At 36.8% G+C, this 24,117-nt stretch overlaps 1 protein-coding gene across 45 annotated transcripts in view; it reads left to right on the forward strand.

Annotated features, from left to right (window-relative positions):
* The window catches only part of RIMS2 (regulating synaptic membrane exocytosis 2), a 443,102-nt gene that overhangs the window by 398,010 nt on the left and 20,975 nt on the right, over window positions 1-24,117 (forward strand). The gene's annotated exons all lie outside the window — the stretch shown is intronic.

The following is a 24,117-nucleotide window of genomic DNA, read 5'->3' on the forward strand; positions in this document are numbered from 1 at the left end:
AAAATGAAGTTATGAAGTTATTTTTCTATCCTTCTGGATTGTACATTGTGCTTCTTAATTATTGGAGAACTACAGGTTAAAGTTGTTTTTTTTTTTAAAATTTAAGAAAGTAAAAAAAACCATCCTTACACTTTAGAAATACCAAATGCTTTGCCAATGGGTACTGAGGAAATGGATTAAGACATTCCAAGTGCATCTAAATGAAGTGGAAACATGAGAATCTAGCTCAAGGAGAGCAGTGGTGAACTGTGCATTATTGATACAGTATTTTATATTCTGGTACAACTGAGGAATTCCTCCACTTTTTTCTTAAATGTCAGTACAGGTTTTGTTATTAGCTTTTGAGTATTGCTTGAACATAGTGATACATTTTTCTCTAATACTGTTAGGCATACGCGAGTTCAGTTAAACTCGCTTTTCATGCTCAGGGAGCAAAACATTGAGGGATGAAAACATTCAAGTTGTTTGCAAACCATTTGTAATGCCGTCTGTCTAGGAAAAGGTGAATTGCCAATTAAGAAATGAAAAAAAAATACTTTTTCCTTATCCCTAAATAATTTGTGTTTGGTTCTTAGTCTACCTATGTAAGATAAACAGATCCTTTGGGAGATATTTTTTTAGCAGTCTTACATTTTTGGCAAGGTAAGTGAAACATAGTTTCCTTAACAGTGGGAGGGGGGGCTTGTCCTTTTCTATCTTCTTTTAGGACTTTTTTCTATGCTTGCATATGCTTGTGTGAAGGACAGTGTTGAATTTTTTACTGTTGTGATCATTGAATTACAATATTAAATGTTAAACTATATATGTTTTCTTATACTAATTAAATCTCTGTTCCAAAAGTTACAATCAGATTTTATTCTGTTTTGTAACTATAGTAGTCTAATATTTTGGGTTGGCCCTTTTCTGGTTAGAATTTGGTGCCAGCAAAAATTATTTTTAGCTCAGTCTATGAAATCATGTTGAGACTTAATTGAAAATATTCACAGTAATAAGTACTGTTCTTGTTACTATTTGCTGCAATAAGACCTGTGAAGAACAAATCTTTACTGTGAAGGAAAAATTACTTCCCTCTGATTAACTAAATTAATTGTTACCAGTAATACGGACTTTTTCATAAGGTGGATGTCTTTAATATTTTTTAAAATTTTAAATTAATGTAATATTTTGCAGTTAGGCACTGCCAATTTAAATACTTGTGTAGAAAAGATAACATATTAAAACATTAAAAATACAAAGGTGAGTTCTGTAGAAACTTTCTATTTTAGATATTCTAAAATTTGTAAATTACACATTCTAGAAAGGCAATATGAAATATGCCATGATATCATATTCTGATAACATCAGAAAAATACCATTGAATTTGAAGATCTAGTGAGAAGCATTGCTTGCTTCACCAAAGCATTCTTTTTCTTGAACAGGACAAAGAACTTCTTCCTCCTACCAGCTATATTTCCTTGTTCTGTCAGTCTTTCCCAGTTGCTATGTCCTCTTGTTTCACTAGCAGTGCTGACCTCCCTGCTGTTCTTGGACATATCTACAGAGCAAGCATTTGGTTCGTTCCCTGGTCGAGTTTGTAGGTAACTGAAAAATTTCTGGTCCTAATCTCTGTATGCCTTGAGTGACTGAAAACTGAGCTCCCATCCAGAAGATGAAAATAAAATTGGTTTGTATGAATCTGCATAACTTGAAGGAAGAAAAACGTTTAGGCAGACTTTTTATTGTTTGTCTGCTTTAAAGGTGTTCTGATTTTATTTTGGAGGTTGATTTCATTTCTGAAGTTGAATATTATTTATGTATATTGGAAATCAGCCAAGTACAGTGATTACTAATAAGTGTATGAGTACCTCCACTTAAGTTAATAGTTCATTTGAGGAATTCTGACTCTCACAAGGGGGAGGAAGACATGTGAATCCACTTTTCACACACAAGCAACCTCGTTTCTCTTCTGCTCTCTTTCTTTGGTAATACTACTTAGGGACAAGAACTAGATGAATCTTCATCTCTGTCACTACTGCCATTGCTGAGCTTTGTGGTTTAACTTCACCACCTAACCAATAGCCGAAGTCATGTCTGCATCAGGAAAAGGACAGAAATGCCAGGAAGTTTAGAAAAGTAATTGCAGTTAAGTATCTTGCAGTTAACTTGCAGTTAAATAATGCAGATAGAAGTCTGGATTGAACTGTTTCCTGTGCTGTTCCATCAGTGGCTGAAGACCATATTGCCCCAGGAGTTACCTTTAGAGCACCCCTTCTCAGCAGTGTGCAGCCTCAGAGTCTCCTCATGCTCTCTTACTGCACTGCCAAAGCCAGGTGCCAGCAGCTGGTACCTGTCAGAGGTCAGGCCACGTAGAAATACACAGATCAATCATTTCAGCATCTTTCTTATGAAGCAGTCTGCATGCTAAGTGCTCAGTAGAAGTCATTAACATGCATGCCTTTTGTGATTCCATTTAAACAAATGCTTTCATGCAGCGTGCTGGCTGATCATAGGAATTGTTGAACAGAACCCTACTGGGAAAAGAATTCTTTGCAATTTTGAAATGAATTATTTTGGTTAAAGCTGGATCCTGGATTTTACAACCATGCTTGTCTTTTCTCAGTGGGGACAGGAATCTAAACATGTGCCAGTTGTGTCCAACTTGCATATTCTAAGATCATCAGCATTAATAGAGAAAATTTTTTTATCATTTGATTTGGCCTTAGTGTCATCCTATACTCATCTGGCATTTGAAGGTACGTAGTATAAGTAGAAAGGAACCTGAAGACTTCCTTCTGGAAAGACCTCTAAAGCTCTCAGTCTTATGATTATTTAAGGTTATATCTGTAAGGATAAATAAAATGATCACAGTCTCTTGTACTTTAAACATAGCCTGAAAAAATTAGTTTTGTGCAGTCACCCCTACATGGGGTGGATGGAGGATTTATTTATCTGTGTGTACTGTCCATAACTCCCTACAATTTTATAATGCCTTGGTTAATTTCATCTACATATGAATAAGTAGACCACAAAAATAATTAATTTGAGGAGGATAAGGTAGATGGCAGAGCAAATAAGTACCTACATATAAATCCTATTGTAGCCTCTATTTCCACATTTGTTATTCTGACTTACAGCTTTGTGTTTCCTAATTATTTTCTTTTACACACACACACACACACACACACACACACACACACACACACAGACACACACATACACAGAGTCAGTGATCACACAAGTAAAACTAATTAAAATCTTTGAATTATTTTCCATTTAAATTTTTGGAATATCACCAAGAATTCTGTTTCCATATGAAAATGAAAACTTTGTAGGCAGTTAGCTATTTTCAGCAAATTTAAGTTCCTTACCTTCAGCAGAGTTAACTGTGTTCTCCAGTTCCACCTTCAGCCCATTAATTCCTACTTTTTCTCTATCTCTCATCCTGAGTTATGGCATGTCTGTCCAGTGTCTAAACACTAAAGATGTGAACATATTTGGTTGCTTTTTTGTTTTCAGCACAGAGAATTTGGATATCCCCAAAAGTAACTATCCTTGACATGATATCAGATATGAAAAGTGACCTCCTAGGAATTTTCTAGATTTTAGAAAAAAATACTTTAAAAATACTAAGAAGAAACATTTCTGTTCTGTGAAAGTAGGTCTTTAAGATGTGGGTCTTAAATCAGTATAAATGTAAGTTACTAATATGGTAGGATAATACTGTCATCAAAGGCAGGTATATGTGCTTAGTAAAAGTGTGCAGGTCCAGGATGAAGGGCTCAGGGTCGGTGGCTGGCAGCGGGAGCCTGTTGAGAAGACTTTTAACAAAGACGAGCTTCAGTCTGAGAGCAGAAGTGATTGATGAGGATGAACCACAGCAGGGGCCAGCAATGCAGACTTTATTGTGAGAGAAAGTCAAGAGGTGAGGGAAGTGGAGTATGGAGAAATTCAGCAATTATGTCAGTGAAAGAGGGAGAAGCAGGCACACACGGGAGGGGACTAAATGACAGCATGGCTCTGGCTGCGCATTAGAGTGTGGGAATCAGGAACAAGGCAGTTAGAGGAAGACTAGCAGCTGGGAAAAATTATAGAAAAAGAGAAAAGCTTTTGTAAAACAGAATTGTGTAGGACTGCTTGGAGTGACATGGGCAATCCTGAGAAAGCAGAGTACATGAGCAACTTGGAGAGCAATTCCCTTTCTTTCCTCAGTGTTACGCTTTCTTCTTCCCTGCTCCTTGTAAGACTTAATTAGCTTTCTGCTGTTGTTTGGGATCAGTAAATATTTATGGTTAATGTATCCTCTGTTGATTTTAATATTCATTCTTAAGTAATTAATATTAAAATAAATTTTATAATAAAAAAGCATTATTGTTTCTAATAAGCAAAATTAGTAATTGAAAATCACTGCTTTGTTGGGGACACAAAAATGAGGTTATAGTTTCACAAAGCTATCCTCAAACATTAAAAAACATAAGACAGCTGTGTTAAATTATCTTTTTATTTTTATTTAAAAGTTCATCTAGATTTTTGTGTTACCTTAGGATGCCTCTGAGGTGCTTCTTTGAAATATCTCTTTTAATTTTTAAAGAAAAATAGAAAATTTTTGATTCTTTGAAAAAAATTTAGATTCTCAAAATTTTGCAGTCTCAAAGCATAACTGATTTAAATGTGTTCGAGTGGTGCACACTTCTGTCCTGGATTTGTAATAAATACACATATATGTATTCTCTGTGTACATATTTTAAGTTTTTTTATGTTTTTCTAACTTAATTTTTTCTACAAATATTAGGACCATTGGAGGCTACATCTCTCGTTGGAACAATAATATGACATCTCCTATTCAGCATATCACATCTCTGATTTGGCAGAGATTGGTTTGTTCAAACCTCCTACATCCATGGAGGTGTCTCACCTCCCTCCCACATCCCTCCTGTGGGAAACAAGCTGTGCAAGTGGTGACTGGCACAGTCCAGCCTCAGCTCAGGCTCCTTGTTTTCATTAAACCCCCAGAAAGTTAACACCTCTATCTACCATGCAATGAAAATAAACGTGTTTCATAGGTTGAAAAGTTAGTAAGAGGAGGAAAAGGTCCACATAGGCAGACAGGTGTCTGTGGGAGAACCTTTTACTGGGGCAGCTTTTGTTCCTGGCTGCAGCACTGGGCACTGCTGGGTTCTTGGTGCATCAGGACAGGACAACCAATGTTGGTGGCATACTTCAGTCCTGAAATGGAGCTTTTCTCACTGTCACCATCACTTTTCACTTCTGGGCGGAGAATTGCCAGTTGAATGTGTGAGTTGGGTCATAGATGCATGGATTGCAATGTCTTTCTGAGGGACTATGGGCTCTCAACCAGATCTAAAGCCAAATGTATATAAGTGAAGCCAGTAAATAAATGTTTTCCTAACATATTGTAGAAAGGCTGAGTTCTTTTTAAAAATGCAATTTGTACAACATACAGAAACTAATAGAATTTTTGCTCCTTTCCTGAATGGGCTTCCTGAGAGTGTACAAGCTGGCTCTGGCATCTGTAGTAGGTAGCTGGATTAAGGGATTTCTCTTTCTGTAATTCTCTTGATGAAAAGTGATATATTCTATATATATGATGGATATTATTCTAACTGAACTCCACTCCCGTCTTCCAAACTGAGACATGATGACAAAGTCACCATGTAACAGTGCCTATGCTTATGCTTTCTCTGGAAGCCAAGCAAGAGCTTCATTTCTGACTGTTGCAATAAACTGGCATTAAAAGGGTATGGGATTTTTTCCTTCTGATCTGTCAAGAGACAGCTTCAGGGACCATCTACAGATCCCTCTACATATGCAATTCATGTGCAAAATTTAATACATCACAGTCATGAGTGAAATAAGCCATAGAAATGCTCCAAGAAAGAAGAGTGAGGTTTACATGAAGGCATGGAAATGATTTCTTAATGGTGACTATTACTTCCACCCACTCTACAAGATTCAAAACACACCAAAGCTTTGTTTTGCAAAAGCCTAAGCCCTAAGCAGGAAGAAGATCAATTGAAAGAATGACTGAAATTAAATTTAATTTAATTAAATTTAATTAAATTAAAGACTTCACCACTGATTATTCCTGGAGCTGTTTTTTCCTCTTACTTTCTTCAGGACTTAATTGTAGATCCTTGCTTAGCTTCATGAGCACAGAGTACTTATTTTTACTAGGATGGAATATGACAGACACAGGAATGACTTGATATTGGGCAAAAAGAGATTAGTTTTGGCCTTCCTGTAGAGAAAATTACAAACAATGAATTTTTTTAAGGCAAACACGATTTTACAGTAACAGTTTCCCAGCAGTAGTCAAGTTCTGTTGTTGTGCTGTAGAGGTCTGTGCTGTATACACAGCCCTGTCCTGCAGTCCAGCATACTTTGGTTTCTCCTGTCTGTCAGCAAACCCTCACATTCTTGGTAGTTAAAAATTATTTTCCCTGCCTACTTCTCTGACAGACTTTTTCCCTTTTTATGTCCATAAATTTAACCTTAGTTAAATTCAGTGTCCTGAATTTTAACAACCCTCACGATTCATCCTCTTGTCCTGAGTTTTGTTCCTCATCAAGTTCCTTTTTTTTTCCTTTCACTCTCATAGCTAAGCTAGATGCAAAGATAGCATTTAGATTGAAGAAAAACTGAAAATTTATGTTCACAACTGTGGGTAGGCCATGGCAAGGACCATATTATCAATACTTATTTATACATAATTTTTGAGTGAATCTCTTTCCTCCATTACAAAATATAGCATTGCATATTTATAAACTAAGTAAATTATTTCTCTTTTAGGTAAAAATCTCTCTTTTACAGTTTTAGGCTCTCAGGTTTAGGTTACATGGTAGTTCAGTGGCTAGAAAATAATAGTGTGTGAACAAAGTGTTTTGTGTCCATTAAAAAAAAAAGAGGGGAAATGAAGAATGTTTATTGTGGGAAGAGAAGATGATTGTTCTCTCTCTTACTCACTGTGTTTACATATATATGTACACCACTATCCCTCATGGTAAAAAATATTTAGATTATTATAGTTCAGCAAGAGAGAAAAGGTGAATATTCAGAAAATAAATTTTGGGGGGATACTCATTCAGTGATGGAGAAATTAATATAAGCTTGTTAGACAGAGTAGAGCTCAGTGGAATTAACTTTCATTAGAAGATTAGCCCCGTGCATGGTTGATGTGTAGAGTGTACTGAGTGCCTAAAATTCTTGTGCCCAACCTGCACCTGTTATGTCATTGGCTCCCTGGCTGTTTTGACAGAAATGTGGTCTGCTGCACACTTGGTGCTCTTCCCACTTCCTGAATGAATGTTGAACCTTCATTCATATCATCTGATGAGCACTAACACTATGCCAGTAAACTTATTTTCATACACTCTTTTTTTACACCTCCTTTTGTCTTTAATGCCAGAAAAACACACTCCTTTTGAATTGTATCCCAGCTATTAACACACAATATTTTGATACTTTTCTGAACATAACTGTATTTTACTTCATCTGGTCATATTGAATTAGAATTAATAAGTTTTGTGGCAATTAATTATATAATATGATCTTAATAATGTAGATCAGGACTTTTCTGTCTCCTCCTATTTTGTCAAACAATACTGTATTTGCTCATAAAAGTGATAACTTGCAAAAATAGAAATATAATATAGACAGACTGATGGAAAATTTTATCAGTGGAGAAGCAGGCGTAAGCAGAATGGAGCAATTTCACCAGTGTTTATGCCAGTGAATGCCATGTGTTCCTTTTGAAACATTTTTAATACAATACCAAAACAGTTAGCATAAAAGGATCATTAATTACAATGTTAGTTTTATTTGTTCTGAAAATAAATCGTCAGTAGAGAGAACCATAAAAGGAACAGGAATGTAACTTCATTCCACTCTTAAATTCAACATTTAGGCATTCAGAGCACGTACATTATCTTTTGATTTTGCAGAAGTATTTAACAAAATGTTAAATAATAAATGTGTATTCTTGTGAGTGCAGCTTTTTAAAGAAAAGGTCACTAAAAGTATTTCACTTGCAAGGAAGAACAGATGTGTTCCTTGCTATTGAACTCCAAAGCTCTTTTAGAAATCTGTTAATCTCATCATATCAGCACTTATGATGCTAATATTATTTTACCTCAGCATCATTATTTCTTACCTCAATTAATCTACATTTGACTGTTTCCTCCTATATTCGCACTAGTTAATTTTCCTAAACAGGACTGTGGCAAAGCAACAGACCTCGAGGCTTAATGCACCTTTGGCACTTCTGTGGAAGTACAAGGAGAGCAGGGCAGGTGGCACAAAACATTTAATGCATCTTGATGAGAGATTGAAAAACAACAATTGAAAAACAGCATTTGCCACCTGCAAATGCTCAATCTTCTCAAACCTCATGGATTCCAAATCCTGCAGCAAGGGACCTGTGGTACCAATGACCCAAGAAGTCTTTTCCAGACATGTTTTGGACTGACATCCCCCCCAGTGCCCAATCAAAGTACTCAGATTTTTATTCAAAATGAGCCCAATATAACCTGAGGCTAAAGAAACCTCTCTAATGCAATAGTTGATTTATAAATACAGCATCTCATAAACCAAACATTATTTAATACTATGATCTTCCACAAATTTCTTACATTTTCTTAAAGGATTCTTTTCACATAGTGTTGTTTCTAAAAAATAAATCCTAAGGAAGAAGGAAAGGTTCACAGACTCCCCTAAAATTTAGTGATTCCTGATCTCTAATCAGAAATATGGTAGAAAGTGAAGAATCCTTTTCTAAAACTAACCTGTTCTTAACATCTTTTCTGTTTGATAAATTAGGTACAGCTGATACTCTATAGTAGAGTAATTACAAAAGGAGGAGGTAGTTCTTGAGGTAGCCATGACACAAAATGCCTAAGTCTTCCTAATTTAAAAGTGTTTAGGTAGATTTTGTGTGATAATTTGTGTGTTTGAGTTAAAACTCTGAATCAAAGATATGATGCCATTTTATAAAACAGGCTTCATGGGCAGGTAAAAACAGCCTTCTAGCAGTAACCTTGGATATGATGCCAGTATGTAGGATCATAGCAAGAAAGCACAAGCAAACAAAAGAAAATATTAGTCTGATTAACAGAAAATCAGAAAATCATGGGATGATAGAATAGTTTGGCTTGGAAGACACCTTAAAAATCATGTAATTGCAAGCGTTTTGCCACGAGCAGGATACCTGCAAAAGCACTGCAGAAAATAAAAAGGTCGGTGTCAGAACTTCTAAACCTCAGTTTCTGAGCAAAGATTCCCTCTTTTACTGCCTCAAAGTGACTGGAGGTCATGATTTAAAGTGTAGTAGCTGGATCTCTGTCCAGGAGCTTGCCTCAGCTGGCAGGCAGAGCTGGTCAGGGTACCAGCCGAAAGGACCTGCCTCCCTGCACCTCAGGGAGCATGGACTAGGGACTCAGGGCAGAGGGAAAGGAACTACCACATTACCTGGTGCTTTAAGCAGCTGAAAACAAGGCCAGATTTCCTATAATGTCAGTTATGTGTGTTATCTGGGAATTTGGTTGAGAGTCCAAAATATAACCAAAGCCTCTGTTCTCTGTAATAAAAATAGGTACAATTCTCTGCTCATTTCACCCAGGCCTAAAGGATAAATTCTGAACTCTTCAATGGCTTTTCAAATCTCACAAGGTAACTCTCTCGGCACAATTCTCTGAAGCTGCCTTCAGCAGTGTCTTCAGTCTATTTTCCCCTGCAATTGTTGCAAATTTCTCCAATGTTCTCAAATGTTCCCAGTCTTCATCTGATTGCTGAAGTTTTGTTTCACAGTTAACTTTTTCTGTTTTAAATTGTTTCTCTTCTATAAGAAATCTCATCCTTGGACATATTGAATTTGAAATGAAAACTACTGCACCAATTATCTGTCTTCCAAATGTCATGTACTTGCCTATATCAAAACCCCTTTTTCTAGGGTGCAGAGCTAGTAAATGGCTATTCAGACCTTATATCCCTGCAGACTTTCACTAGGATCACCATCCCCCTGCAGGCACTAGGGTTTTTTTGTCTACAGGTTCCTTTATGTTATTTGAGCCACAGATTTTCTGGGTAACTGGCTACAATCATTGTTTTAATTCATTTTTATCTATCTATCCTGAACTGCATGAATGCGATGTTTTTTCCCCTTCCAACTGAAATTTGGCAATGAGGATCAGTGATTTCTCCCAGTCTCATGTAGAAATTAATTGCACAATGTATGTAAAACCACAGATTGAGGTGCTTTCCTGTGTTTTAGAGTGTTTTCCAGTTTCCATATAGATCTTTGTCATTTCTTGGAGTGTGCCCTAGGAAGCAATTGCTTTTGTTTTATCATTCACTTATTTATGATCATCACCTAACATTTAAGTTCTCTCTCCAGTCGTGACTGCTGGCTTCCTCTGACAGATCTCTTTAGCTGTTTGCTAACATCTTGGCGACTAATTTTCCTTAATCCCATCACAAAATTCAATTTACATATTCTACTATTAAAATACTTCCCTACTTAGGAAGGCAAAAAAAGTTTCCCATTTTTCGCTACAGTTTCATTTTTTAAAATGGTCCAATTTTATAATTTTATGGATGTCAATTACACATAAAGTTGAAATGGGATTATCTGATACACTTCAGTCAGTCATGCTGGATACAACACAAAGCAAGGATAGTACCCGAGTCAAATACTGTATGCTGAAAGAGGCACAGGTCCCTGAGTTCAAGTACTCAGACTTTCTCACTGTCTGAACACAGATTTTTATGTGTCAAGGTTTTCCAAAATAGAAAAGAAATATTTTCATCATTCTTTATAGCTTAGAAGTTGTTAAAGAATTAAAAGAGTTCACTTCTTATTTAGTCATCTCAAACTGAAGATGTGGTTTAATGTTTTTTCCCCTCTGTTTTGTCTCCACATTCAAATTCCTATGAGCTTTCTTTCCCCCAAAATATGAAGCTACAATTGTTAGGAAAATAATGTAACAAAGTAGCACTGAAAACAATCATTATTCTGATATATGCGCCTCTAATGGCCCCACAGCCTCAGAAAGGACACAGAGCTAAAGCAAGTAGGAAGAGATTGCAGCAGGGATGATGAAGAATGTGGAACAGGATTTTTTCAGTCCAGAAAAAAAAAATGACTCTAGGAGATGTTTGAGGCCTGTGAAGTCAGGAATACTGTGAAAAAGGTGACTACAGAATGATTTGTTGATTTTCCCCACAATGCAAGAACTAGGGCATTGCAGGCAATTACCAGGCAAACAAGCAAGAGCAAGTACTTCACAGTACAAATTCAGACTAAGGGACACATTCTACAGGATGGACCTGATGTATATACTGGCTCAAAAAGAGATTAGATAAAATGAGTTGGTATTGATCTAGCAATGGCAATTAAACACTAAAAGATCTAACTCAGCCCTTAAACCAGCAATCAGCAAAATAAAGGTGTTCCTTCCTATACTTTTCTTACATATGTTTCTTAGGCATTTGTATTAGCCATGCTGACAGAGGATACTGAATAATTGGATCTTTGTTTTTTTCCTGATGTGGCCATTTTTATTAGGTTTTGTTCATATTTGCTTCTGGTCTGGGACTTGAAAAAAACATTCTGATTGCTAGACTGTGTGGATGTTGGAAACCAGAAGTTTGTGCGACTTATCCAGCATGGTAGATTCAGGTCTTTAAAGTAACATCTCTTTCTTCACTCTGAAGTCTTCATCTGTTGTAAATTTTGGCTGTTTTTTGGCAAAAGTCTAAGTAGCTCATATCAAAGCTGGTTTTCATCATCCCAGTAAAAGACCATAACATTTCATTAAGCTTTTTATTTTTACTACTGCTCAATAATTTATTTCTCCTACAAACAATATTCTAACAATGATCTTAGCTTAATTATAAATTGTTTTAAATCAAATAACTCAATGCTGTTGATTGTGATTGCTGTGCTTACCTGACACACTTTTATGAAAGCTCATATTTAATGATAATCTAGAGAGGTTGATGGAGTAGCTACATATTTGCACAGGTATAAGCAAAGACAGGAGGTGTCTTTCGTAGACATTGGCACCAAGAGTTTAGCTGTGCAGTCTGTACCTTTCTGCTATATATGACCTTTCATAGAGTAAAATAAGGTTTAAATTAAAATTTAAAACATTCTCTAAATATTTACAGGAAAAAAATGTTCTCATATGCTCATTTGTCACATTCATTCTTGGAGAACATTTTTCCTCTCTTTTCATGCATACAGAACTGAACTCATCTGTGTATTAAATGACCCTGAATCTAAAGATATTCCCTAAACTAAACACAAAGATATTAATATTATTAAACATGGAGAGACTGAATAAGAGTAGCTATAGAGAAAATTTAAAGTTTATTTAAACTTTATTTAAACATTAACTAAAGACTTGCATTATAAAATAAAGATTCAACTATTTTTGATGCACTACATAATAGGCAGATGTAAAAAAAGTATTCAAATAACTCATTTGCTCAACTTAGTGGGTTGCTTCTATTCTAATTGAATTTTGAGGACCCCTCTAAACAAGAATGCTGGTGCAGAATCCTGACATTTGTTAAATCCACAAAGGATTATTTTAGAAAGTAACAATAGCTAGTATTCATACAGAAAAAAAAAAGGAATTTTAATTAAAAAAATATGTGTATTTTTTGTTTTGTTTCTGAAACAAAAGAAGCAGGGTAAAAGGGAAGAAATAGGCAAAGAATTACTGGCTTGATTTTTAGGGTTCTGAGAACCCAGAGTTCCTGAAAGATTACTCCAAAAGAAGTGTGAGGAAAATTTCTCAGCTCCTGTGTGAAATAACTTATGTACTATTTCACTGAAACTTATAGAGGAAGATGTGACAAATATACATTTTTTTTAATAAAAACTTAGTTATGTTGGTTATTTGGGCATTAATTTTCAAATATCATTTATATATAAGAATATTTCAAATTAAATATACATTGTTTGTGAGATATGCCAAACAGCTCGGTTGTTACCCTGATTGCTTTTATCAGTCCAGCATCAACTCCTGCAATTTTTTCCTGTACAAAATATGATACAAGACACAAGAGGGTGGGAATAAACACAATATAACATTTCTTTATGTATGAATATAAATATGCAAAGGTATATAGACAGACAGACAAGTGTGTACTGCAAAGGAGCAGCCACAGTCTGGACTGGGGGCTGCAGGTGACCTGCCTATTTCATCTGTCTGTAAATTGGTCCCTGGGCTTCTGGGTGGGTGAGTCAGAAGAAGTTGTTTAGTACCACTGTGCACTCAAATTCAAATCTTGATGTGTCTTTACTAGTCCAAGAAGGTTTGAGAAACCCTTTTACATAGCTGACAGTCACCAGCTGAGTCAGTTCTTTGGGCTTCTGTCTTCTTCTAGGTTTTGGTCTGATATTTTTGTGGATATGCGTAGTTCCTGTTGGAGTACATAGGCTTTCTATTTTCAGTTAGCATTGGCTGGTAACTCCTCTGGGGCAGAAAATTTATTCTTGCTATAGTTGGTACTCTAGCATTGCAGTCACATTGCTTCAAATTTTTGTCCATTGACCACAGGGCAGCCTAGGCAGCTGGTTTAAACTAGACTCCTAGTTTTAGTGCGCAGAAGTGAAATGAGATGACTCTTGGTGCGCATCATGGCCACACAGCACAGCAGGGTTGCAAATACCTGACCTAACTCCAGGCAAAAAAGAGACATATTCTGCAAAACTATTTAGCCTGGCCAGACCCAGCACTGATGTAATTTCCAATACCTGAGCTGGGGCTAAAATACTGGGTCCATTGTGCCGTGAAATTAAACATATTATGTCACTCAGCATGAACCATTGGGGGTTCTTTTTTTTCCCTTTCTGTTCAGCTAAGAGACTCCTTCCTTCTCTAAACCAGATCAACACCTTTCTCCTTAGATGAGTCACTTACCACTAGCAAAGGGGACTGTTGTGAGCCTTGAAAAACAATAGAATTTTTGGAATTATACTGGTGCTGCTTTTTATTTAAAAAAGCTAATACAAGGAGATAGAGGCACACATTTTGGTATCCCTTCCACTGAGAAAATCATAATTCCCAGTGGAACTCATCAGAATCATAATACACCAATCTGAAATAACACTAGTGAAAAGGAAGTTGATACAAATTCTCTCTTAATATAGAAACATATGAAAAGATTTGTAGGATGTTATTTGTTAGTACATTTGAAATATTCTATGCTGATGGAGATTATCCAGATGGCAGGAAGTTTTTGCTGCTGATTTACTGGGGGTAGTGTAAATTTGGTGCCATTTCTTTCTGTGCTGCAGCCTGTGGTTTTTATCTGCTGTACCATTAAGATTGCAAACTGTTTTAGAAAAAAAAAAAAACAAAACTCAAATTATGAGTTCATACAGTGTTTTCTATATTCAGGTCCAAGTTTTCTTGCTCTTCTAGCCTTATAATTAACTAAATGTGCAGCAAAAAGTAGCCAGATTCTGAAATACAAATAGAAAGTATTGTATAATCCTGGCAAAACTAATCAAGAGTGTGAAAATCATTCACAGACCTATGCTCATAAGTGGTTTTGCAGATGAACAAATTATCTTGAGGTTGACATCAAGGATATACCTCTCACCTTTTTATTTTCAGTTATTTATTCTTTAGGTGACAGCCAAAATTATACATGGAAAATAATGAACCTCATATCTCAGGGATCTTTGGGAAGTATGATATAATTAGACCATCTTAGATGGGACATCTTACCAGCTGGAGAAGTAGTTGTTTTTTTCTTAAAGGTCAGCATAAATAAAGAAGCTTAAGTTTTTCATTATTTTGTAGGATACACCAGATACATTGGGCCAAATTTGTATCAGCACACCTGGTGTGTAATCAGTATTAGCTAGTGCACTAGTAACAATAGTAACTAGTAGTAGACTCTTAGTCAGTGAAATTTTACTGCTTTCTATCTGTTACTCTCAGTCCTGAAATTCTAGATTGTGAAATGATAATCCAGTGTGGCCTTGCATGTAATACTATGTGAATTGAAGTTTTCTAAGAGTTCCTGGTCATGCACACACATTAAGCCTCCATATGTGGTATTTCAAATCCCATTTGAACTCATTAATATGATGATAGTATGGCTTAGAAAGTCTAACTGGATTTCAAACAGCTGAGGAAATGTTATTTGCAGCACAGTGACTCTGGGGCCAAATAAGTTGTTTGCAAGGTAACTTCATATTTTACATCTGCAATTCAAATCCTGCCTGAGAGTTTTAAATCTGTAGCAGTGGCATACTTGAGAGAAGGTTCTACTGTATGACACTGTTAAATCACACAGGGTGGTCCCCTGGCACTGAGTCCATTTGGCACAGTTATGCAAATCTGTATTGTGATACACCAAAATAGATTTTGGATGTGTTTTCTGGCCCATTTGAACTCCTGAATCAGAACATCTTTGGAGGAGCTCTACTTTAAGCTAATACTGTGCTAGAGACTCTTTTGAAAATGTAGCAGTAAAATGATCTAGTTCTTAATAGAAGCCTTCCAGTACCCAAAAGGGGGTCTACAAAAAAGCTGGAGAATAACTTTTCACAAGGGCATGTAGTGATGGGACAAAAGGCAATGGGTTTAAATTGAAAGATGGAAGGTTTAGATTAGATATTAGGAAGAAATTCTTTACTCAGGATGTGGTGATGCACTAGAACAGGCTGCCCAGACCAGCTGAGAGGATGCCCCACCTCTGGAAGTGTTCAAGGCCAGGCTGGATGGGGCTTGAAGCAATGTGTTCTAGTGAAAGGTGTCCTTTCCCACAGCAGTGGGGTTGGAACCAGATAATTTTTAGGGTCCCTTCCAACTCAACACATTCCATGCATCAGAATGTGTCTTGGTATTGTATTTGCTCATGTAGACATAGCTGTGGATTGCCAGATATAAACAAATGAAAGAGAAAAATAAAATTGTTTTTCATTAGCTCATTAGCAGTGGCATTTTGGGATTCATAGATTGTGTGAGCATGTCTGAAGAGACACTGCTATGACTAAAACACCATGGAAATGGAGACGTTTAATGACAACAGCACGCGTTCCTCTGCCAGTATTGCAAGCAGTGTGAAAACTTACAAAATAAAACTGAAATCTGTGATTTTTGTCAGATAAACATGACATCAGCAGATAAAATATGTTTAAACTTTGCTTGGAAAATATTTTTTATTGTTATTTCTGGATAGATTCTGGTGCCCACCAACTGACTGAGATTCTAGACAGTGAGTTTAGTGCTGACCATTAAAATTAAGGTGTTTCATTAGTGAACATGGTCCCTTTGTAAAATCCTCGTTAAGACTTAAATATTCACACCCTATATATTTGCAGCCATGGAAAGGGAAATTATGACCTCATTAAAATGGCATAGCTTTCACTGACATTCTGGCACTCTGAGGCATTCAGAGACTCCACTCTACCAGCTCTGGATAGTAACCATAAGGTTATAGATGTAACCATAGGCTGGCTACAGCCAGCCTGGGAGCCAGGCTGGCTAATGGATGGACCTGGTTACCTGTGGGCTACACAGTGCAGGCAGTTTGAAAGAGCAGGATTTACAAAATAGATGTGGCAAGTCTCGGCAGTGCTTTGCAAAGCATAAGAAGCCTCAGAAAACCCTGTTTGTTTTTTCTGCACTGAAATAATGCACAGGACTCTGGCACACAGTGTTTGCAATGAATCTAATCTGTGCTCTCAAGAAAACAGATAACCTAATAGACACAGAACTTTGCAAAATCACACCAGCTTAATATATATTAACCTTCTAAAGGGTATTTCAAAATTACATGACTGACTTGCAAGAAAAATGTCTCTTCAACACTGACATTTGGACTCACCAAGGCCTTTGACACTTGATGACATATTACTCTTAAAAGGCAAACATATTGAACTGGACCTGCACTGTCCTTGGCAAACTGTGTTCTCTATAGACACTGTTGTTCTTGAGTGCAGAGAACAATGTGTGACAGGTACACACATTGCTTTCCACCCCATTGTTTACATGTTCATCATTTTACATGTTTGCAAAACACGTTTCATCTCAGCAGGATGCTCTTTGTATTTTTTTTCTGGCAGAATACAAGCATAAAGATCATGGAGTGCCTTTCTGCAGTGTATCCTCTTCAGTAACATCAGCAGACTGCAGCATCAACAGTGGTTCAGGACACTGTGCTCCACAGGCCACTCCACTGCCAATAGTTCTGTACTGCTTTTGTCCCATCTCTACTGAAGATAGAATTATCAGGGAAACAAATCATGTTTCATGAAATTAGAGTGTCTGAGACTAACTACACTGTCCTCCTCTAAGACATTCTGAAAACTTTCAGTGGAGTACACAGGCAGCTGCAATAATATAATTTGAGTATATAAATGAATAAATACAGATTGTTTCTAAGCTGATGGGTCTGATGAATTATAAAGGTCACTCTCAGAGACAAAAAGGTGGATTTGGATCAAAACAGAGGAAGCAGATAGAAAGTATGCATTTATAACAAGAAAACCCTAACCAAATCAAACAAAACCCCACCACTTGCCTTTAGTTTTTAAAACTGCTTGATACTTTTTCCTATGGTTTTTTTTCTCAACACTTTCCTCAAAAAAATTGTAGCTTTTTATTTCTGTGTTCTTGGTTTCTCTCCCTGATTAAGCATTATGAAGTAATACTTTTTTGCCAAGCTCAAAGAAACCTTGTGGTTTGCAGATCTCCTTGTAATTGTAAAGATGTGAAATTATTGTTATCAAAACAGAAATAGTTAGCAGTGTAGAAGATCTATCTTCAACCTCTTAGCTATTTGTGAGCTATCTATACTGTCTTGCTTCATGCAAGCCCATTAATAACTCCTTTTGTTATTCAGAAAATTTTTACTTTATTTTGGTTTTGTGGTTTTCTCATAAACATTGGAGGGGAAATTAAATATATTTCATTTAAATAAGAACAGACAGCTTTCACATGTGATTAATATTAGAATTACAGCAAAAGAGTTACTTTTATAGATGTCCTTTATGTTCATTAATGAAAGCTTAATACAGAAGAGAATGCCAACTGCAGGACAAGCAATCCAACTATATTGTGTAAGAAAATAAAATTGGTATGTCTGTATATCTGAAATCAGAAAGAAAAATCCATTTCTACCTTTTAAAACAATTTTTATCTTAAAATTTCCTGCTTTTCCTGAAACTGAAATTTCTTGAGTTTTTGAAAGAGATGTAGTGAAAGTGATTTCTTTCAGCTCTTCAAATCTGTATCTTCAAATCTTATCCTTGAAATTGTACAAAACTTTGAAATTATCTCCACAAATACTGAATTTCTTAAAGGTAGAGTCCCATTGGCAGAGACTGTTAAGACAATGGGAACAGTGGAACCACTATTCCCATGTGGGAATGCTGGAATTGTGTACCAGTAAACGAGTCCTCAGGTGAGCATGCCAAATACGCAGTTCTAGGAGAATCCCGTTTTGCTGATCTCACTGCACTTGCACTAACAGCTAGGGAATTCTCCCAGAACAGCTGTGTCAGTCAGCAAAACTGTTTTAGTATAAATCTGTACTGTGTACCTAGCTTGATATTTGGGATGGAATTGACCTTGCAGTAGAAAATGCCAAAATAAGTGGGAGAATGGAAAAATTTACTGTTTCCATGTAAGCAGACAGTACCTGCATTCTCTGTGACTGCTTAGTAGGGGATGCTCAGAAAATCCAAAATGTATGATTTCAATAAAGTAGAATATAGAAAACTTAAATCTAACTGCTAGACATAGAAATAATGTAGGAATTGTTGTTATATCATGAAACTTTGGGAAGAGTAGGAGATTAATGAATGTCAGAGCTTCATGGGAACTATTGCCATCCCATGGAGTTCATGACAAAGGCCATGACGAATCAGGGACAAACTGATTTTAGCAAAATTTGTTCTGATACGACAAAGGGAAATGGTTTTAAGCCAAAAGAGGGTAGGTTTAGATAATATATAAGGAAAAGGTTTTTTATAACAAGGGTGGTAAAACTGGAACAGGTAGATGTCTCAACCCTGGAAACATTCAAGGATGCTGGATGGGGCTCTGAGCAACCTGGTGTCCCTGCTCATCATGAGAGCATTGGACTAGATGATTTTTAACTGTCCTTCTCAACTATTCTATAATTCTTTAATCATAATCAAAAAATACTAAGTCAAGAACAGTGACTTTTTTAAGATAGGAATTAGTAAAAGCAGCCATTACTTTGTGAAGGACCTTGTACATTTCTGGAATCTGCCCCTTCAAAGTGCTGGGCTGGATTCGGCACATGGCTGTCTCTATAGGGAATGAGTACAGCCAGCACAGTCCTAACATTCAGCAAATTATAGGCAATAGCAGCTTGTTACTACATGTTACAAGTTTTCAGACATAAACCCTGTTTTGCACTAAGTGAGCCATGTTTTTAAGGATCTTTTCAGTGTATTGTTTTAGCTTTACACAAAGGGGAAAAAAAGAAGGTTTAATTCAGTAATAATAGCAGTTGTATATTCCAGTGATACTTAATCTGGAAAAATTACTGGAAATTGCTTGAATAATAGCTCAGCTGGAGAATAACATTTCCTCCAACCAATACTGGTATTTACTTTTCCTTTTGTGTCTTCCTAGAATTAGATAAATGCTGGGTTTCCAAACTGGGTTATTTTTTTGAGTGGGAGACAATTCAGTTAACTCTTTTTGAGGCCCTTGTCAAGTATTTCTCCTCTGTTGACATGTTTGCTGTCTCTGATTAGTGAAGACAGAGGGCATGAGAGGAGGCAAAAACTCGGTGAAATAAAACACAGTGTGGGAGGTGTGGGGGACTCTCCCTCCTAGTGTAAGAGGAAGCAATTTGCCTTTCTTGTAGTGACACATTGCACAAAGATTTTGTATAAGTAGGAAGTCATTAAGAGTTTGAATTACAATTTTAATATGTTATGCCTAATAGATGTGGTGCAAGTTAAAGATAATTAACCAGCATAAAAAGCTCAGCAGATGAATTGTTTTTTCTGAAGACAATCACGAACAAAATAAATCCCTTCTGTAGCCAACAAAGGAAGCCTGTGGGCAATGCTTGACAGAAGAAGTGACAAAATAATGGGCAATAACTCCTTTCCAGTCCCATTCCCAGAACACCTTCCTTAATTGCAGGTTAAGGGAACGTGTTCAGAAACTTTAGATCACCCTTCCATAGTGACTGCCCTGGAGAATCCTCTCCAAGATGTGCACAAGGGCTAAAGAACTCTTTTGTGGCAATGTGTGCTTTTATCTTGTGTTCAGAAGCTGAAGCAGGCTCAAGGAATTAATCCATAATATAGTCAATAATAAAAAAAAAATAATTGCCATAAAAGTTATTGCATTCTTCAGGGAATTATGACCTCTGGATTCAGTACATAGAAGTAGAAATGGGAAGTGAAGGAATTTAATTTTTCCTTTTTTTTTTTTTCTTGAACAAAGGTATGGTTTCATGAAAGATTCATCAAATCATTATTTTCCTGAAGCATCCCCATTTTAAGTCTAATAATTTGTGTTTATTTGAAGCAAGCTTGCTGAAATACACCCAGTTACAGCTGAAACATGGAAAAACATGGGGAATACATTAATTCCCATATTGTTTTTTAAATTACCACACATGAGATAGCTATATAAAAAGAGAAATATACATTTATTAAATTCAGAATCCTGTTATTGGCTGTCTGTATTTAGAGTAGGCTTACACCAAATATCCAGTGCCACAAAATAATTTTTTAGTAATTTTCAGGGAACACAACTAGTAAGCAATTGCTTCCACAGTTCTTTAGATGAGCCACCAAGAGATTTTATAATAAATCCAACCCTACAAATAGAATTTCCTTAGGACAGTACATGCATTTATAGAAGATGTTTGACCTTGTTCTGTTTGACCTGGATTCCTACAACATAGTTTCTTTCAGCAAACTGTGAAAATGTTAAAGAGGTAGCATACCTGGGAGTCTCTTGCTTTGTCTTAATATTTAGCATTGAGATGGAAATTTGGATGCTGTTCCTTTAAAAGGAATTGTATTCACTTCTACCTGGTGACACAAATCAATGAGTATCAGTTAAAATTTAAACAATCAGCAGAACAGCTGGGGGATGTTGTCAATATCAGGGTAGTAAACTTGTTTTCTGCAGTTCAGGATTTGTCTAGATTTCCATCAATTAGATTATTTGTATAATGCAATCATTAGAAACTGAGGACAGCCTTCCCAAATACCATGAGAATTTATGGATTTTTCACCTCAGTTCTTTGTGTCTCTTTTCATTCTCCCATTTAAACATTTATTTCAAAGAGAGAAAATTAGGACAGAAATATATTGAGGAAGCTTGGATGGGATGGTGATCCAGTGTTTTGTTATTGATTTTTTGCACAGGTGCCTAATATCCCAGTGTCTGTTTGGGGTAATTTGTAATTGATTACAGAGTGTTGAGGTTTTAAAGTGCTTTTCTCGGTATGGGCTGATTTTATCAATGACAGTAACAGGTTTTTTGTATACTATGCAATATTAGCAAAAACATCAATTTCTTCTGGCTGTGGCTGCCAGGTCTGATTCCCTGCTGAGGGGCTGAGAGATGTCGGGGGTCTGGCACTGCGGGACAGCCACACCCGTGGGTGCAGCCAAATTCCCACTGAGGCTGCATGTCACCAATGAAGTGCCCCATTAGTTTGGTCCAGGATGCTGTCACAGCCCTGTGTCACAGGCAGATTTGCAGTTTCTGCTGAGGGCAGAGCTTAGGGGGAGGTGGTGGATGTGCTAATTCCTTTGTTTGGGAAGGAAAACAAGTGTAGACTGCTTTAAAGCCTCCTGGCTTCTAAGCAGGTATTATTTCTTCTACAAGAGATGCTTCTAAGGGGAGTACTTACACAAGAATATTTATAAATGTGAGTGAAAGTAGATGAAACAGATGTTCCAAATCAGTTGCTCTTTTTTGAATATGTATTCTAGAGTTTATCTATATTTTCATAAATATCTCCAAGTCACCCAACTGCTGTTTTGCCTTTCTCTGCATTCTCAATGTCTCTTCAGTTTTATTCAGCTGTTTTTATGAAAGTAACCAGCAGTTCATCTGAAATGTAATGAACATTAACTCACTTTTATTATCCAACTTCTCAAAAGCAGCCATGAATTATTGTTTAATGGACATTTACTTTTCTGCCTTATCTTATAAAAATGTTGATGTAAGTTATTTTGTCTGCTTTAGTGTTCATAGATAGAAAATTCTATAGTCACCAAGTCTTTTAAAAATATCTTTAGCAATTATTTCAACACATTCTATTGGGTTTTGCCAATTACATAATTTTGTATATTAGACATTTATTATTTTTATTATTATTGTTGTTATTATTACTACTACCATTACACTTTATTTTAGTGTTGTTTGCTTTACAACTTTTAGAACTGCTTTTGTATTTTAGTAACATCTTTTTACAGTAAAGTGTAGACAGGAAAAGCTCACCACTTGAATATATTTTATTAACGGGATACAATGCAAAGGGTGATTTTAGGGGCAGAGGTACTGCAGGCTGACCAGGTGACCAGGTCTCTGCCATCATGGAGTGCCCGTGGGCCTACCTGTGGCATATGAGAGAGGTGTCTGTCTGTCTGTCTTGGCAGCTCACCTTCTTGTTAACCTGTAAAACACCACGGATATGTTGGGAGGTGACAAATTTGGGCATGTGGCCAGAGAAACATGACGAGCAACTAAATACACATTTTGGAGCATGACCTGAATGAGATTACCTGAAAAAGATGTCAGAACCTATGGATGCTACCCTGGGAATCTTTTATAGCCAGTAAAGAGGAAAAAAAAGGATTTATGTTCTTCTAAAATAAGTTCCTGTGATGTTACATGAAACATGCTTTATTAGATTATAGTTATTTACAAATCAAGTTATTGGGAAAATTGTAAAAATAGCTGTAAAACTCACTGCTTTGCTATAGATTGATGATGGTTCCATCCATGAATGCTAAAGTTCTGACTAGTTTTCATTCCTCAGGAAAGTATGTCAGTGATCATGTTGGCTGGTTTTAATGTCTTATTACAATCCTTTCCAGTCATCAGCTCAAGAAAATACACAAGGGGTGTGAAGTGTATTTCACTCTACACACTTTGTTCATGAAGAGTTTCAGTTCACTTCAAGCCATCATTCTGTGAAGTTTGTTAGATCAAACCCTAAACATTATTTGCCATTATTTTGAGAGAATTCTTTTTTTTTTTAATTTGAAAGAAGACTGAATGCACCCCATGCCCTGCATTTACTATCATCACTGTGTAAAGGGCCAGTAAGGAAAGAACAGCCATGTACAAGGTTTGATAGCACTTTTGTACTGTCATGAATTATAGTGGAATAAGTTACTGATGCTGCAAAAGATTGCTACAGTAGCTAGTCCCTCTTTTTAATCATGTCCTGTGCTTTAATTTCTTAGCATTTCAGGGGGAACACTACCAATTGCTATACACTCAATTAATGTAATGTACTGGATAAAAGAAAAAAACATAGCATTAAATAGTGTTGAGGAATATACAGAAGTAAGACTGGATAAAACCACCAAAACTATGTGTTGTAGCTATAAGCAAACCCTCTAAGGAGTGAATTCAGAAAAGGTACACCCATGTTTGCTAAGGAGGCAGATGTGCTTTAGAGAAATGCAGCTTGGCTTGAAGTGAGGAAGAGATGAAGGATTTGCCTGTGGCTTGCAGGGCCAGTTCCTCAGTAGCTGCTGGGCCACTGACAAAAGCAACGGGCACAAGCTCACACAGAGAAGACTTACGCTGAGCATCAGGAAACATGTTTTCTCTGTGAGGGTGAGCGAGCATTGATGAGTGAGGTTTCCCAAAAAGGCTGTGAGTCTCCATCCTTGGAGGTACTCAAAGCTATCTGGCCCGTCAATGATCCTTCCGCATGATCCCTCGCACTTCAGCCTTTCTCTGGTCCCGTGGTTCATTCCCGTTTTCACAGACCGCACCCGAGAGCAGGCTCTGCCCCTTGGCCGCAGGTGTGTCCTGCCAGCCCGGAGCGGGGGCAGCGCTGCCCAGCTCCGCTCCGTGCCGAGCCACGGGGCCGCCCCTCGTACGGCTCCCCCCGCCTGCAGCATCCGTC

Source organism: Parus major, chromosome 2 (genome assembly GCF_001522545.3).
Source record: "Parus major isolate Abel chromosome 2, Parus_major1.1, whole genome shotgun sequence".
NCBI lineage: Eukaryota > Metazoa > Chordata > Aves > Passeriformes > Paridae > Parus > Parus major.